Raw genomic sequence first — 9,753 nt, 5'->3', positions numbered from 1 at the left:
GGGCACCCACTCACTCGCTGTTTGTCACCCTTTCCCTGTTGCCACACACACTGCTTCTAGGGAGCAGGGAGTCGGAGAAATTTTTAGAAGGGTGAGGAGTAATCAGGCTGGCAGGAAAGATTACTGGTGCATAAATCAAGAAGTCAAATAATATACTTTTTATTTTTTACTTTTTATTTTTTGCAAGAGAGACAGAGAGAAGGACAGATAGGGACAGACAGGAAGAGAGATGAGAAGTATCAATTCTTCATTGCACCTTAGTTGTTCATTGATTACCTTCTCATATGTGCCTTGATGGGGGGGGTCTATAGCAGACCGAGTGACCCCTTGCTCAAGCTAGCGACCATGAGGACATGTCTATGATCCTGCACTCAAGCTGGCAACCCCGCGCTCAAGCCAGATGAGCCCACACTTAAGCCAGGGACCTCGGGGTTTCGAATCTGAGTCCTCTGTGTCCCAGGCCGGTGCTCTGTTCACTGTACCACTGCCTGATCAGGCTATGTTTTTTATTTTAACCACAATTTTTTAGAAAGTAAAGGAGGAAGGAAACTTTGAAATACTGTATAGGGGCAGACTGAGGAGTAACTCCATTTAATTCCATTTACATGTACTCTCCTGAATCTATCTACCTTCTTCTTTCCTTCTTTCCTTCCTCCCTCCCTCCCTCCCTCCCTCCCTCCCTCCCTCCCTCCCTCCCTCCCTCCCTCCCTTCCTTCCTTTCTTTCTTCCTTCCTTCCTTCCTTCTCTTAAAAGCATAGCTTAAAACACTCTATAAAGCTTTCCTTTTATTGTTAGCATTATCTTGTGGTGACTCTCAGGTTCTGCCTCCATCTGGTTTGCCTTCAGACTTACAAAACGAAGGCTGCTTTGGCAGTCCCACACTGAAGATTCCAACTTAAATCCAGAGGAAAGCAATTTATTTTTAAAAGAATTAAACTGAACCTTGTATACAGTTATATATCAAGGGCGAACAAAAATGATATGGTAAAAATCAGTCACAGAAATTTTGTTAGAAACACCAACCTCCCCGTCCATGCCCCCCCCCACACCCCTCCTCAGTGGGAGCCAATGCCAGAGAAGAAAGCGACACAGAGCAGGACCAGCCAGGCACCAGACAGGCACAAACTCGGGGCTGTTCAGGTAGGGCAAAGAGGCCGTGTCACTGTGGGTCACACTAAAGTGACAAAGGCCCACTTCGGATAAAGTCTCAGCTCTTGAGCAGGAAAGCCCGAATAGGTAGGCTCATGAGCAAAGGGTGGAAGACTCTGCCCTGTTATAAGGGGCAGAGAGGGCACCGTGCCAGAACTCTGCCTCTAACCTCCTGAAATTCCCAGCAGCTTGTCACCAGGAGAAGCTGGAGAAGGACGTCAGCATCCATCGTGTGTAACTTAAGGCTCTGGTGGCTGGCAGAGGCCCTGGAGGACTTTCTACACATCTGGTAACTAAATGGGATACCAAACTGTCAACATAAGAGTGTTCAAACCCATAGAAGACTTGATGAGTTTATGCGAGCCAAACAGAGGATGTGCCTGGGAGCAACATCTCACCGGGCTGAGAAGATACTCCAGAGAATGGCAGTTTTGTTCTATTTATACATTTGGAATTCATTGAGGGAACATAAGGAAGATTACATGGAATCCAGTGGAGGTAGATTAAGAAGGTGGGATAAAGCAAGGAGGTTGGAGTTTCTATGACTGGACTACAGGATGGATCACATTTAACCTTTGCGGCAGATAGGGATGGTATATGGCAACAAGGTCATGCCCTCGCTTGAGGGCGGTTACATCTCCAAGGGGTCTGGCATTGCTAAGGTATGTTAACCCAGATGCACAAGATGGACAGAGTTTGCTTAAGGCAAAGAAAAACGTTCTAGCAGGGAAGTTATAGGCCTGGGTCATCACTACCCACCATGATCTGCCTGTTAAGAATTTATGATCAAGCATTTTGTGAGGCTACTTTCTGTCACTGAGCTTGTCAGGTTTATCACACAGCCCCTTTTTTCACTCCCAGAACTTCCGGAAGTGCCTGCTAAGGCCTGCTGTTGGGCAGAAGCACATCAAAAGCATCTCAAATTAAGATGATTAATTGGATGAGAAGGCTCAAAAGGCATCTTTTTCTACTGCAAAGATCTGGACACTGTGCAGAAGGCCACCAAAAGCCCTGTTAGGAGGAAAGGAAACCCGTGTTGTCAGAGCTACAAAAGGATTGTCCCTTTGTCCCTTCAAGAGACTTGGTGCTTACTGTTCTCTAAGCCCCCCAAGCATGTCACCCCAACTCCTATCAGAGCTTCTACCTGGTCTCTCATGCCCATCCTCTTCCCAACCATTCTCTACACAGCTGCAGAGTCTCCATGGGGGTCCCGAATGAGACGCCCCAAGATGTGCCTCTGTATTATGCAGACTGGCTTGAGCTAAGGGCAACTTTAGCCACAAGTTCAAAAGAAACTTTTGCCCCTCCCTTTAGCTACCTAAAAGAACTTAAATTATGGGCCTTGTCCATAATAAGAGATTATCAGCAGTGATCTTTTTGATCCACCTATATAGATATATGGCAGGGAAAACTTTTATGTACTACCATCTGTTCTTCTTATCACTCTGTAATGGCCCTTTGAAGCCCCCAAGAGGCACTACCTCATCCCTAGCTCAGGATGTTTTAGATACCCTGATCCCCTTCCTGTCTCTGAACCTCTTGTCCTATATGTGGGGGTTCTCATACAATACAGGGTTGGGTAAAAGTAGGTTTACAGTTGTGAGTACATAAAACACAAAGTTTATTTTTTTATTACTACGTATTAAGCGTTGTACTATTTTTCATACAAAAAAACTGTAAACCTACTTTTGCTCCACTCTGTATGTAGGTATTAAATTTGGTTCTTTTCCCTTGCTGATCTGTCCTGTGTCTATTTGATCATTATCCCAGCAGGAAGAACCCTGAGGGTAGAGGAATGTACACTCCTCTCCCACATCATGTTTTTTAAAAGCAAAATAAAATTATGCCCCCTCTACAGCTAAAAAGTCCACAACAGCTTTTGATTTTATTTCATAAAAATAAATAAATAAACAAAGCCCAGGGATGAGCAAATTTTTTTCTGTAATGGGCCTCATAGGAGTTATTTTTGTCTTTGCCTGACTTGTGCTGTTATACTCTAATGATGGGCTGTGCTAGAACCAAGCTAAAGGGGACAGTCACTCAGATCTGTGCAAGTATGAAAGAAGCCACAAACAACATGCAGAGAATGGGCATGGCCATGTTCCAATAACACTATATTTGGCCCAGGGGCTGTATGTATCATGTTCTTACGTCAGAGTCTCTACATTGCATTTGCTCTTGTGTCTTCCGGGAATGCTCTTTCCTCAGAATTTTGCATAGATGGCTCCAAGTAGTACTAGATAACTCAGTAAACAGATGAAACACATATTTGGAGAACCAGCAGAGAAAGAGCCCTGAAAATGTGAGAATATTTTGGAACGTATTCAGTTCCCCCAAAGTATCCAAGTAATTGTCATAGGCGGGAGGTGAAGGTGTGGGGATCAAGATTTTGTTGACACTCTTTGCACTTACTTTAAGTTTTGGTTGTTTTTTCTATTTTGAATTAACTGGGGGTGGGTGGGAAGAAAGAAGTACATCACAATCTTATCCTGTTTAAGCCTTTAAAGTCTCAGTGTGGCCCTGGCTGGTTGGCTCAGTGGTAGAGCATTAGCCAAGCATGTGGATGTCCCAGGTTTGATTCCCAGTCAGGACATACAGGAGAAGCGCCCATCTGTTTCTCCACCCCTCCCCGTCATGCTTCTCTCTCTCTCTCTCTCTCCTCTCCTCCTACAGCCATGGTTCAATTGTAGCAAGTTGGCCCCTGCTCTAAGGATGACTCCATGGCCTCCTCCTCAGGCGCTAAAAAACGGCTCTGGTTGCAACAGAGCAAGCGCCCCCCCAGATGGGCAGAACATCGCCCCCTAGAGGGCTTTGCCGGGTGGATCCTGGTCAGGGCGCATGCGGGAGTCTGTCTCTGCCTCTCCATCCTCTCACTAAATAAATAAATAAATAAATAAATAAAGTCTCAGTGTGGCCCTGCTGGCTCCTTCTTAGTAACCATGGCCTCAGGTCAAAAGTTCCCTTATCACACAAGATTTCTCTGACCAGTGATTGATGGTGCCCCTCCGCCACGTATCACATTCTACTGTTGGTATTTTCTCACAGCACTTAATCACTACCTGAGGTCACTGTGCTTGTTCATGTGCACCCAGTATGGTGTCTGGCACATGGAAAGCATGCAAAAAAATATTTGTTGATTGAATGGCTCAATGAATAAATGCTTAACTGAGCGTGTAAGAACTCAAGAGCTAAAAGTATTTCAAGAATGAGATCCAATTCTCAGTGAGATTCTCTGCTAGTCATACACATAAAAGTGATTCAGAATCAGTTTTTAGCTAATTGAGTTAAATCAGTTTAGGCAAAAGCGAATTTGTCACCAGGAGAATCTGGACCAAATCAGATTTGGAAGAACATTCTGCTATTATGTCATGGGAAGATTTTTCAGCTCTTTACCTTTTATCAATTTGGTCTGTTTTTCTAAAATATTTGTTTTCTTTCTACATTTTAGATTTTTATTAATTTTTGGCTTATTCTCTAGTGAAACATAATTTAAACATCCAACAATCAAGAATTTGTCAAAATAAATCTGATTTCTTTGCTTTCTGTTTATAGTAAACATCTGATTTGTTAGGCACTGTGTTGGGCACTGGACACACTACGAACATATCCCTGCTCTCAGAGTTCTGAGAGAAGTAGACATAAGACATACTCATTTGAACACCCCCCCCCCCCAAAGCCAAGTTTTGATAGGCACTGCAAAGCAATAAATAGGAGCTGAGATGGTTAGTCTCATTTTCAGGAGGGTGGTAAGGAAGACATTTTTGAAGAAATATCATATAGGAAATGACAGGAAGAAGCTCCTTCATAAAGAGCAGGGAAAAGTGTATTCCCAGGTGAAGATGCCAGAGGCCACATCACTGAGGTGGGAAAGAGGGTGGCTTGTTTTAAGACCTGAAAGAAAAGTAGGGTGACTGGATCGCAGGGAGTGAAGGAGCTGGTCCCGGGGCCTCATGAGCCACATTAAGGAGTTTGGATGTTAAGTGCAGAGCTTTCACAAAGGAGAACGATGCCGTGTTATTTCCGCCTGAGGACGAATGCTCTGGCTTCTGTGTAGGGAATGGACTGATGTGGGGCAAGTGTAGAAGCAGGGAGACTCGAAGGCAGGCTCCTGCAACACCCTATGGGAGATGATGGTGACCCCCCCCCCCCCCAGGGCTGTGGTGCAGAGCATGTGGGGAGAAGAGGAAGAGCTGGAATCAGAGCAGGCAGCAGAATTGAGCAGAGCTGTCAGTGAATTCAATGTAGGGACTGACAGTATGTAGGCCTATCGGTTAGTGTCCAGTTGGGAAAACAGAAACCATTCTAGGTATTTCAAACAGAGGGAATCAATCCTAAGAAAATCAGATTATCTGTTAGAATGTTTCTAACAAAACATTTGGCAAACAAAACCTTTGGCACGGTTTGAGAAACAGAAAGGGAAGGTGTGGAGACCTCAAGATGAGCACCTGCAGGAAGGCAGGACCACTCCTAAGGCTGGAGTGGAGGAAAAGTGTTGGTAACATTATCAGGGCCCAGAAGTGGGTGCCACTAGGCACCGTGTAGCACTGCCAGACCTGGCCACTGCCCTGGCCACTGTGTGGCCTGGAGCGCACAGCAGCTGCCAGCAGCTTAGAAAGGGTCTCTCCCTCATCTCTTCCAGTTTCCCACCAGTGCTTCCCATTGGCAGCATCTATCTGGGCCAGCTGGCAAAGGAGTCTGGGAAATGCAAGTCTCAGGATTCCAGCCACCTCCAGCAGGGCACACAATGGCAGGAATGGTGCTGAGCGCCAACAAGCCAATGAATTCTGTAATCTTTAAAAATACACATTTCTTTTTTCTACAAAGGCAATCTCTGCCCACTTGAGAATAATTAGAAAATACAAACAGAACACTAAAAACTGCCATAGTCCCACTTACCTAGAAACAATCATTAATGACATCTTGGGGGATCTCTCTCTCAAAAAGGAACTTTTACACTATATTTGGTTTTGTAAACCTCTGGCACTAAATTATTTGCAATAAAACATTTGCTGGACATTTACTTTGTTCCAACTAGTTCCCAGTGTTGAGTATTTATGGTTTACCAACATCTTTCTGTTGCAAATATAAAAAAGGAATTATTGTTTGAAAACAACTTTGCAATTTAAGGAGACAGTTTATGAAGAATACAATCATAACCTGTCGTTTGGTTATTATGACATTATTTGCTTAGGGAGGGAGAGAAAATTAACTATTTTAGATAGAAGGCAAAATGTCAGGCCTTTCCCTATCCTGTTCATATCCTTTGTTGGGGAACAGAAAACACCATGAAATTTCAGAGCTGGAAATGTGAGCCGGAGCCCGAAGAGGAGCTTTAGCTACAACTGCATTAGAACCCTCCTGCTGCTCTGTCTGTCCTCATGGAGCCAGACTTTGGAGGAGAAAGCTGGTCCTCAGGAGTGTGCAGAAGGGGTGACCCTGAGACAAGGTGTCTTTAAGAGTAGGCTGCTTGGCCACCGTTTCTCTGGTGTTATCTGTTAGAATGTTTTTGACTACTAGTGGCTGAGAACTGCAATTTAAATTGGCTTTAAAAATGAAGAAATGTATTATCTCACATAGCTGGGAGTCCAGAGGTAGGACTGGCTCCAGGAATAGTGAGATAAGCTGCTCCATGATGTCACCAAGGTCCCAAAGTTCTTTCAACACTCTGTCCTGCCTTTCTCGATGTTGGCTTCATCCTGAGACCGGCTCCCTTCACAGTGACTAGACGGCTGCCAGAGGCCACAGAGGCCTGTTTCCTCTTCTATGTTGAGCAGGAAAGGAAAATAGAGACCTCCACCTTCAACATTGGTTCTCTTCAGGGCACGCAGACCAGTGGCTCTTAGGACTGCTGCACACTAAACTCACTTTCTGAACTATTTATTTCTTATTATTATTTCACTTTTCTTTGGTTTATTTATTTGCTATTATATTTTTCAACTGTCGATACCTAGGCTTTCTCTTTAGAAATATTAATTTATTAGTCTGGGGTGGGACCCAGCTGAAGGTAGGTGTTAGAAGCTCCTAAGTGATTCTCAAGTGCAGCCAGGGCAGAAAGCCATGGGATTCAGCTGGTTTAGGGTGCCTGTACATCTCTAAACAGTCACTAGGACAATATTGATTGGCTTAGGAAAATGGATCTCAGAATATGCTCCCCCCACCCCCATCGGCAGAAGCAGCTCCTGGGAACCAGTCAGAAATGCAGATTATGAGGCATCACCCAGACCTACCGATCCAGAAACTCTGGGGTGCAGTCAACAATTTGTGTATTAACAAGCTTGCCAGGTGATTTAGCTGGACCCATGGCCTCAGACCAATCAAGCTCTTTCTATGGAGCTAAGGAGGGGATACGTATGTGAACAAAAGCTGTGGTATGTAGGGACAGGGAACCCCAGGGCACTGAAGCCTTGAGCGCCCCCTTTTCCCAGCACAGGCCAGAGAGGCGAAAGGGGGGATCAGGATCTGCATCCTGGAGACTCCCGGCTAGACAGAGGGTCCTCCCAATGTTGCCACCAAGCTTCAGCCACTGCTATTGGCTGTTAGGCAGAGTAAGCCATGTTTTGTTGGAATCCAACCTTTCTCACCCTGGGGAATCTCCAGAAGTTTTCAACAGGAGCTAAAGGGCTGAAAAGACTGACTTGGTGTGCACACTTTCCGGAAGCATTGCGAACTAATTTCAACCACAGTGTAATTCACTAGGATCCTGGAAAAGAAAAGGTCATTAGGTAAAAACAAAGGAAATCTGAATACAGTAAGGACATTAGTTAATAATACATCAATATTAGTTCATAAATTGTGATATATGCGACATACTAACATCACCTATCAATAGGGGAACCTGGATGTGGGGGGTATGGGCACTCTTTAATCAGCTCTCCTGGAAATCTAAAACTATTCTAATATAGAAAAGGTTTTCAAGTAAGGCACATTAAGATGTGAAATTCTAATGGAAATACACCTTTGTAAGGGATTTTTATCAAATTAAACATAAAATTTTCTTTAAAATACTCAATATAAACTTGACACTGCTGTATTTTTATGATTGATGCCATCTTTTTTGTAATTTTTTTTTCTTGCCAGAACAAATGTTTTTTTTTTTTACATTTTCAGTTTAAACAAGAGTTGAATTGGAAAATATTAGTAAAATCCTGATGGGTCACACTTCCCAGAATCTGTGCACGACCAGAATTATCAAACAGCAAATGTGAGAGGCTTAAACTTGTCCACATACTTAGAAATAATTAAGAACCTGTATAGAAAGTCACTTTCTTCCCCCTTAGACTTGGAAAGAAGGAGGATGGCTGGACTCCACAGGAACAGGCTATAATGCATCTTACTCTGAACCCAATTCATAGCAGTGAGCTGAAACATGAGTTTCCTTCAGGCACTGTCTTCTGGTTTCTCCAGCTCTATTTAAATAGAATGTGCTTCTTATGTCCTGAGAGGTGAGCCTTGCAACCCAGTGGACTGGGCGGGGGGGCTCATTACCAATAACTACTCTCAACAGACTGTACTTCCCTGCAATGGGCCATTCGTGGAAACACTGGGCCATTATTGGGATGGAGCAAAGAGCAAATTCTAATTTGCAGTTTGGAAGACTCCTCTTAATATAATCCGCTAAGTAATTTATGGTAAGTTTTGCTTATCTCCTTTCTTCAAAAAGGACCAGTAAGGAAACTGATAACTAAAATTATAATTGCAGGTGAGTGCTACAATTAAGAATTATAACTAAAAAGAGTACTTGAGAGCAGTTCTGGTGGTGACAATCTTCAAATAAAGATTTCCCTCCTCCCTCTCCAGAGGAGGAGGAGAGCAAACACAGAGCCTGGTGCAGAGCCTGATTCCTGCTTTGGAGATGGGAAATGCCCCGGAGGCTGTAAAATCACCACAGTCGTTGGCCATGCACAGACAGTTGTTTGTGTAATGGCTGCCCCACTGTCCTCCGTCAGCCGACAGGAGGAAGAGCAACAAAGAGCTCCTTCAGAAGGAAGCAGCACTAAAAGCACCCTTAATCCAGATGGGTAGAGAACCACTTCGATAAACACATTTTGGATTAAAAATAAAGGATAGTACTTAAGGTAAAAATAATGCAGCCATGACAAGTAAGTGCCTCAAAATAATTTTTCCCCTGACCTTCTTCCATTGGAATCTCTCAGATTTTGTCTACTATTGTTTTAGTCTCTCACTCTGTGACCTTGGACAGAGTGCTAAGGCTCTCTATGCCTCATTTTTGTCTTCTTCACAATAGAGAATATTAATAGTACCTATTTCTTGGTGGTGTTATAAGAATTAATTGAAGTAATGTTTGAAACACTTTTAGCACAGTGCATGGAATATGGTGTTATAAAAGTGTTTGTTTGATAAATTAGTAAATAAGAAAGCTCTGGCCCACACTGAAGTCATTCAATGAACTATAAAGCTCCTGATGGGATGGCATGGCAAAAACACAGAATACTTAGGGAAGGAGCCTCAGGCACCACAGGATGTTAAGGAGCAGAAGAAATGTAGACAGTTTTCATGAGAATAGAGAAGAATGTAATGGAACCCTCCTATATTATTGGTGAAAATGTGAAATGATGCAGATCTTTGGAAAGAGTTTGGCAGTAC

General features: G+C 43.6%; 1 pseudogene; it reads left to right on the top strand.

Annotated features, from left to right (window-relative positions):
- The first annotated feature begins 1,739 nt into the window (after positions 1–1,739).
- LOC136377144 (small ribosomal subunit protein eS27-like) lies at positions 1,740–9,146 on the top strand (annotated as a pseudogene).
- Positions 9,147–9,753: the final 607 nt, after the last annotated feature.

The sequence above is a fragment of the Saccopteryx leptura genome, chromosome 6 (assembly GCF_036850995.1).
Source record: "Saccopteryx leptura isolate mSacLep1 chromosome 6, mSacLep1_pri_phased_curated, whole genome shotgun sequence".
Taxonomy (NCBI): domain Eukaryota; kingdom Metazoa; phylum Chordata; class Mammalia; order Chiroptera; family Emballonuridae; genus Saccopteryx; species Saccopteryx leptura.
Note: the sequence above shows the minus strand (reverse complement) of the source record. Positions and strands in the feature narration are given on the sequence as shown.